At 49.5% G+C, this 6,998-nt stretch overlaps 1 long non-coding RNA gene across 1 annotated transcript in view; it reads right to left on the reverse strand.

Annotated features, from left to right (window-relative positions):
* Positions 1-1,534: 1,534 nt before the first annotated feature.
* Positions 1,535-6,998, reverse strand: part of LOC132014904 (uncharacterized) — a 6,493-nt gene continuing 1,029 nt past the window's right edge. The window contains exons 2-3 of the long non-coding RNA XR_009403481.1: positions 2,447-2,527; positions 1,535-1,650 (exon numbers count right to left, since the gene is read on the reverse strand). This is a non-coding gene — a long non-coding RNA (uncharacterized LOC132014904). The remainder of the gene's footprint in view (positions 1,651-2,446; positions 2,528-6,998) is intronic.

Consider the following 6,998-nt stretch of genomic DNA (forward strand, 5'->3'; position numbering starts at 1 on the left):
ACTTTCATACTCGCTGCCTATTTCTTTCCACTGTCCAATACCCATACATGTTTGTAACTCTGTGTGTGTGTGTGCGTGTGTACGTGTGTGTGTGTACATATGTGTGCATGTGTATGGGGGGTTGTAAGTTCACTAAACTGCCATACTGTGACACACAGGCTAGACGCTGCTTCTTTTTCTTATTTTTTAAGAAAGGATTTATTTATTTGAGAGAGAGAGAGAGACAGCATGAGCAGGGGGAGAGGCAGAGGGACATGCAGACTCCCCGAGGAGTGCAGAGGCTGATACAGGGCTCAAATCCCAGGACCCTGAGATCATGACCTGAGCCAAAATCAAGAGTCCAATGCTTGACCATGCTTACTTTTTATAAAAGAATAAAAAAGAAAAAAGTCTCATAGTACATTAAAGAAAATCTCAACTGTGTGACTTAAGAACGCAGAATGGTTTTATGAACAGAACAAGAGGGTTCTGTTCTAAATTTCCTTTCTCGTTTCCCACGACAGCAAAAAGGAGTCACGTGGCTGGAGAGTGGATCAGGCACTTTACCTGCAGGAATGTGAAAAGGAAGATGTTTGCTCTTTTCAGTCACTGTGTTTCCAGGATAATTGGTTACTCAGCCATAGGTCCTCAATACAGGAACCATGCCCAAGGGCTCCCTGTGTGCAGAGATGTGGGGGAGGGGCCAGACTCGCACAGTTCATGAACCCTCATGAAAGCCAGGGGCGTGCTGATTGGAAAGTCAGCTCGCTGAAGGCAGTTCCCAGTCCCAGGCGGCTGAGGATACGTTTAGTGGACAATCCACATTTGTTGGTCAAAGAGCAGCAATCACTGAGTCACGAAAGAAGAAAACAGTCACGGTGTGTCACACCAGCTCCATCTAGACATCCCATCACCAACACTGGTGGCAGAGATAAAGCTTCCATGGGCTAAGATGCCTACAGCATCCAGATAATGCTTGCCAGTGTATGTAAGTTTCCTGGGAGACTTCAAACGAGTTCTTCTTTTCCTACAATTATGGCAACCAGTGTTTCCCTATTCAGCCCCGTGATGGTTCCCAAAGCCCTCCTTGGAGCAGTGGTCTTGAATGCCTCCCAAGCGAGGGGCACGAGTGAGTTCTGGGAATTCACACCTCCCCTGGCCTGCTCCAACCCTGGTCCACTCAGTCAAGTAACTGAGATCCGCCACTGGCTGCCATGACCCCTCAGCCGTATCCCGACAGCCCACCGCGGAGGGGTGTGCAGCCTCCTGCGGGCCATCCTAATGGGCAGCTACAAGGAGAAACAAAATTAAAACTTAGAGGCATCTGTGTGACTCAGTCGTTAAGCGGCTGCCTTCGGCTCGGGTCATGATCCCAGGGGCCTGGGATCAAGCCCTGTGGTGGACTCTCTGCTCAGTGGGGAGTCTGCTTCTCCCTCTCCCCTGTCCCTCTCCCCACCACGCATGCTCTCTCTCTCTCTCTCAAATAAAGAAATAAAATCTTTTTAAAAAATTAAAACTTAATCAGTGTGTATTTCACAAATTACCTTGCTGTAAATCGTCTTTTTAAATGTATCGCCCACCTTCTTTGGTGTAAAGCTCCGTTGCTCAGCTCTCCTCTGCGCCCGCTTCCCTTACAGGATGGTGTGTGGGAAGGGAGACAGGATTCAGGGCCTGTGATAGCAGAGATGGGTGGGGGGTTTGGGGGACCTAGAACCTTCACTGAATCATTTCCCTCGGAAACTATTGATCAGTCAACACTATGTGCCCGGCAGTGCTCCCGGGGCTGGGTATACAGCAACCAACAAAATAAAGTCCTTGCCCAGAAGCCTCTTTCCGCCCCATCCCCAGGCTTCTGTCTGCGCCACCCACCGCCCCGTCCCAGCATTCTCCACATCCTGTCTTGGCCAGGTGAGAACTCTGCTCTCCCTGAGCTGGTCCCTTCCTCCCGGTGCCGTCTCGGCCGATGCCTAGCATCATCCCGCACAGGTGGGACTTCAGGTGGGAACTGGCAGCCTCCTCTAAGATGGGTCAGAAGCCCAGGGGGACCACAGCCCCCTCACTTCAACATTCTCAGCTTCCCCCATAACTACTTGTTTCTTGATGTTTCTCTCCCCTGTCCTCCACCTACACACTCACTCACACACACACACACACACATGCACACGCACGTACATTCCCACATACGCATCAGGGTCCTGACCCTAGGCAGGGGCGACAAGAACCTATATGATCTTGGGTCCTAGCTCACTCTCCCCTTGCCCTGCATACTCTCCTTTCTAGCAACCCCTGGGATAGGTCTTCTGACACGGACCTCCTTTTTCTAGAATCCATTCATCTACCAAATGAGCATCGCTCTCCACACGCCAGAAGAGGAGTTCGGGAATTTAGAAATTCCTGTTCTCTTTCCACAATGGCCAGCTTTCCAGGCCCAGCTCTTAAGAGAGATTTGATGCCCAAAGTTACTTACCGCTCAGTTGAACCTTCTCCCACGCTGGAGCAGTAAACTCCCTCAGATGTGGGGGTAGGGGTGTGGCTGAAAGAAATGAGACTTAAAGGAGAAAGAAAAACCAGTCATTCTTAATATTTTCAAAATAGGATTCTGTTCTCAACCACCTACAACTCAGATAACGATTTTTAAACACTTTTAACGTGCAAGCCCCTTCCCCCCCCCACCCCCATCTGAACTTGGAATCAGGTTCAGTGGGAGGACCCAGGAGTTTAGCTGGACAGCCAGCAGGGGGAAGCCACAGGGGGAGTCGTTCCTGAGCCCAGGGAAGATTTAGCACATTGATTTTTTTCCCCCTTTATTTTCTCGAGGCTCTGTGGTTTGTGATTGAGTGGGGAGGTTGGGGAGGACAGCCAAGGCTTTTAAAGGTGCCAATACTTGAGCAAGAAATAAGGAATAGTGGCTGTTAAAAGAGCCTAGATTCTCCGCTCTCCCCTCCAGTGTCTCATTTTTCTTTTCCTCTTTCTACTTTCTTAGATGACCCTGCCTGTCAGCGAGGTGATTCACAGCTTTGGTGAAGCAGGGAGAGGTAGGGACAGGGGGAGGGCTCAGAGGGGGCATCGGGAGGCTTAGGTCTTGCACTGGGCTGCTGATCCCACCTGAGCATGCCGCTGCCCAGCTCCTGGCTGCCAACCCGCCTTCATGGGCCTTTTCATTCCTGTGTCCATCGAATCTTCATAGAGGCCCTACCGTGTGCCAGGCACCTGGCATGAAATTGTGACAAAGCGGATATGGGTCTGCCCTCAGAGAGCTCCGGCTCGAAGAAGAAGGCAATAGAAGGAAATGGCAAGAAATAAGTATGATGTGACTACAGGACATGGAAAGTGCCACAGAGGGAAACGGACACATGCCATGAAGGAGAGTCCCCTGGTAGGGGATTCCGACATTAAAGAGGAGTCAGGGAAGGTGACGTTTCAGTGGGGGCCTCAAGGGGGACCTAACGTGGAGGCGAGACCCGCATCTCATCCACAGGCACAGGGTGCCAAGGAAGATGAGGAAGACAGCTCAGGTGGACCCCTCGGGCCCGAGAGAACGGGTTTGGGAGCACCTTGCACACTTTTTTGTCAGGCTTTACTCATTAGCTTCCATCTGTTCAAGTCTGCTCGTTCTTGAGAAAAAAGTTTGAACTTTCTAAATTAAAAAAAAAATTGTGAACAGTGCTTGCTATAATTAGGATCTAAAACACATCTCATAAGAGAAGTCGGAACGCAGAGATCCTTGTGAAATTAACTCCCTTCTTCATTTTCATTGGGGGAAAGACTCAAAGTCTTTTACAGAACATAGAAAATAGGAAATTGTGGATGCCCTAAGATCTTTCTCATACAGTGATACGTTTCTCATCTTGTAGACTTCAAGCTTTTATGAACAAAAGGGTCATTAAAGTCACACAGCATGTCTGGACTGGGGTCACAAACATTCTTTATTTTCTTCCTATTCTCTATCTCAATGCCCATTTGCTCAGCGAATATTCACTGAACCACCTACTTTGTGCCACACACCACTCTGGACTCTGCCAGGAACAGAACGGAACAGAACGGAACAGAACAGACCAAGTCCCTCTTATGAAGCTTATCTTTCGCCTGGGTGAGACCGTAAACCAACACACAGTGGGTTTGTTGGCCTTAGATGATACACGAAGAAGAGAAATAAAGCAGAGAAGGGGACAGAGAACGATTCGTGGGGGTCGGGTTTCCTGCGTAACACAGAGATGAAGATGTTATGTGGGCAAAAACCCGAAGGACAGGAGGGAAGAGTATTTCAGGCAGAGGGAACAGAAGATGCAAAGACTCTGAGGCAGTGCAGTGTTTGATGTGTTCTAGAAACAGGACAGTAGTGTTGCCGGGCTAGACCCAGAGGTACCTTAGCTTGTGAATTTCCTAAGACAGAAGTCTGGATACAAGTGGAGGTGATCTTACAAAGCGCTAAGAGAGAATGTGGAAGTGAAAGAGGAAAGGAACGTAATTGAGTAAGTGGGACATTAATGAGTGGCTTACCACTGTGGGTGGTAACCCACAGTTCTGATGCTCAGCCTGCTAGGGAGCTCGGAGACCATCAGGAATATGCCTCAGAACTGCCCCAGGGAGCAGTCAGGAAGCTGGGTGTGTATCCAATTCCCCTCTCACTGATGATGGCTTTTGGAACCTGCTCCTGAGGCCACAGAATGCCTCCAGGCAGAAGCAAGCAGGCCACTAGAGCCTAGGGCAGTGCCCACAGTAACCTGTGGGAGCCCTGGGGATTTGGGTGCGGCATTGGCAGTTTCTGCTGGAGGGAAGCGCAGAGGTGAGATCAGAGAAGAGGCGGGGACCCCAACAATGCCAGCTTGGTAGACCACCCTAAGAACTTTTGAGTTTCTTTTCAGCAAGCTGGCAAGCATTTGGAGAGTTCAAGCAGTATGATCTGATTTCCATTTTTAAATAAAAGCAGTCTGAATCTTGTAGGAAGAACAGACAGGAGGAGAGCGAGGAGGAATGCAAGAAGACCAGTTGGAAGGCCTTCGCAATAACGTATGGAAGTAAGACATGATGGCAGCCCGATATAGGATGGTAGCAGCCTGATGGTAAGAGGTAACTCATTTCTCCATGCATTTTTATTTTTTATTTTTAGAGGGGGGAGTGTCAGTGGCAGAAGGAGAGAGAGAATCTTGAACAGGCTCCAAGCCCATCACAAAGCCCCATGTGCGGCTTGATCTCACAATCTTGAGAATGACCTATGCCAAAATCGAGATTCGGACGCTTAACTGACTGAGCCACCCAGGTGCCCCTCCGTGTATTTGGAAGGTAGAGCACAGAGAATAGCTAATGGATTAAATGTGGAGCATGAGAGAAAGAGAAGAGCTAGTAAAGACTATGGTTTCCTGTGGTCGGGGCGCCTGGGTGGCTCAGTGGGTTCAGCTTCTGCCTTCGGCTCAGGCCATGATCCCAGGGTCCTGGGATCGAGCCCCGCATCAGGCTCCCTGCTCGGTGGGGAGCCTGCTTCTCCCTCTTCCACTCTCCCTGCTTGAGTTCCCTCTCTCGCTGTGTCTCTCTCTGTCAAATAAATAAAATCTTAAAAAAAAATAAATAAAGACTATGGTTCCTGGTCTGAGAAATGGAGAAACCAGAACAGACACTGACTGAGATGGGAGTGGGCTTCGGGAAGAACTTTGGACCTGCCATATTTGGAATGTCTCCAAGTGGAGATGTGGATTAGGCAGTGGGACATGTGGGTCTGGTTACGTAACTCATGACTCCATGACTCCGTGACCCACGGTGTTGACCAATCTCCTGCCCAGCCCAGAGTCTTCTCTATCTTCGCATGAAACTGTATGATGTCCTTAAATCTGGAAACTCCCACCCTCTCCTTGAACTCCTGAGCTGGTACCATTTTTTTTTTCTTGTTCCTCATTCTTCTCTCCCTTCTCCTAAATCAAAAGATGAACAGGTGACTAGGAAGTAGCCTATGCTACATGATCATCTGAATGCCTTCATCGACCTTACTTTCATCAGTTGTTTCCAGTGTCTCCCGAGCTCAGGCAGAAGTGCACCGCAGCTTAAATACCGCTCAGGGCTCTGGTCCACTTCTGGCTAACCCAGAAAGCCTCTCCCGTACAGGTTTCCATATCAGTACCTTGTATGGGAAGAGAGTGTTCAGAACAGTGGAAGCAAGTTAATTTTCCCTAGATACACTGATGCTATCATATAAAATAAACAATCTTTAAAGCTCAGTGTCTTCATTTAGTAAGTTTACTTGTCCATATCACGGTCCATGGGGGTCAGACATCTCTCCTGGTAGATCTCTTGCATATGGTGACTCAAAGATCCAAGAGCCTGCCATTGTGTGTCTCCTGTTGCAGAACCTTTCACTTCCAGCACCTGGGGCATTTATGGCCGGGTCTGGAAGGGGCATATGTATCATTTCTGCCCACATTCCGTTGACTGAAACTCAATCAGGCGGTTCCACCTATGGGCAAGCTAGGCTGAGCAGATGTATCCTTCCTAAACCCAGGGAGAAGTTGCAGGATTGACAAACACCCAACGCATCCCTGACACCAAAGGCTTATCCCTGCCAGTAAACTCATACATTGTCCTTATTCTCTTGTGAGCGGTATAATGTGGGTCTACTTTGCAGTGAGTAGTGAACCAAAAAGACAAGTTTCTGAATCTGCAAAGTGGGGGACGAAACCATGCTGAGCCCCAAGGGCAGTCAACTCGGGGAAGATTCCTCCAACCACATCTCCGGATCTGCCCACCTGAGGCATCAGTGGAATTGACTAATTTCCAGCATCTCACCCGAATTCCCCAGCTCAGCTATAGGTTTCGCTGCTGTCGCAGGTGGCCCCTGGCTAGGGAGGCAGCTGATGTGGGATTCAAGAAAGAACAGGAAAGTAAAGAGAAGGAAAGGCTAGCCGAGAAGAGAACAACCCGTGAATGAGAGGAAAGAAGAGGAGCTCAAGGTGAAAGTCACACCGGAGAGAAAGGGGTGGAGGAGCCCAACGCGGAGCGCGGCCACAAAGGCGGGGGGGGGGGGGGGGGGG

Source organism: Mustela nigripes, chromosome 4, assembly GCF_022355385.1.
Source record: "Mustela nigripes isolate SB6536 chromosome 4, MUSNIG.SB6536, whole genome shotgun sequence".
NCBI classification, from domain to species: Eukaryota; Metazoa; Chordata; class Mammalia; order Carnivora; family Mustelidae; genus Mustela; species Mustela nigripes.